Source organism: Lactuca sativa, chromosome 3, assembly GCF_002870075.4.
Source record: "Lactuca sativa cultivar Salinas chromosome 3, Lsat_Salinas_v11, whole genome shotgun sequence".
NCBI classification, from domain to species: Eukaryota; Viridiplantae; Streptophyta; class Magnoliopsida; order Asterales; family Asteraceae; genus Lactuca; species Lactuca sativa.
The window spans coordinates 228,647,710-228,648,829 of record NC_056625.2 but is presented as its reverse complement, the minus strand read 5'-3'; the positions used below and the strand labels follow the sequence as shown (position 1 = coordinate 228,648,829).

The following is a 1,120-nucleotide window of genomic DNA, read 5'->3' as shown; positions in this document are numbered from 1 at the left end:
TCCCAGTCAAGGGCCACTCCCTTCTAAGTCAAATTCATAAGAGGTTTCGTGATTCGTGAGGAGTTCTGGATGAACTCTCGACAGTAGGTCAGCAAGACCTAGAATTTGGCGAAATCTCGTCGGTGTCTGTGGTGTTGACAAATTCTTAGTGGTTTTGACCTTTGGAAAGGTCCTCAAGAATTCCTACATCACTAATAGTGTGTCTTAGGAATTCGACTCTTCAATTCTAAAACTCATATTTAGAGAACTTCGCGTAAAGCTCCTCTGGTCGTAAGTTTCCATGGTTCATTGTAGATGCTCTTTATGATTTCCTTCTTACCTATTCATGAAGTTCATGATTACTACAGGCGTATTGGTCCTATCCGAGGGGTATCACTACGGCTCGTAGTTTCCGTATCGAGTTTGGAAGATTGTCCTAAGAACATCCTTCACTAACACTCGCAGCTGGTGATATTCGGATCTCAGGTCTGTTTCTGAAAGGTAAATAGTTCTTTGCGGTTGGTCAACCGACTCATCTATGCGAGGCAGAGGGTAATGATTTCTAATGGAAGTCCTGTTGAGTTATGCACCACGCGGACTTCCCAAATGTTACCCATACTAGCACTACTCTCGCCCATGAATGCTTAATTGCAGAGTTCTGATGGGATCCAGTGTATTAGTGCTGGTATGATCGCACCCACTGAATTCTGTCTTCTTGAAGAATAAGACCAGAGCTCCCAAAGGTGAGAAGCTTGGTCTTTTCATTTTGTTGCTGAGTAGTCGTTAAACTGTCCGGACGGTTCTTGTAACATTTTGATTCTGGCCAAGAGGGGAGTTATTATACATAAAAACTTAGCTTATACACGTTATGATATAACCAAGACGGGGCGGATAATAAGATGTGTGATTCTACTCTAGTCCCACATCACAAAGAGGAAAAGAAACTAAGTTAGAAATCTCACATTCTATTGTCTACCAGGTCTTCTTTATATATAACTCGGGAATGTATAAGCGAGGAAAGTCACAATAATAATCTTCTTACGAATCTATTTCGATGAACTAAGATTTCCTAGTAAAGGCTACTATTGACCTTGGATGTACGCCGATCATTTAATGAAAAAGTAAGAGTATGATCTCGAAG

General features: G+C 41.1%; 1 pseudogene; it reads right to left on the bottom strand.

The window, feature by feature from the left end:
- Positions 1 to 560: 560 nt before the first annotated feature.
- LOC111918603 (5S ribosomal RNA) lies at positions 561 to 678 on the bottom strand (annotated as a pseudogene).
- Positions 679 to 1,120: the final 442 nt, after the last annotated feature.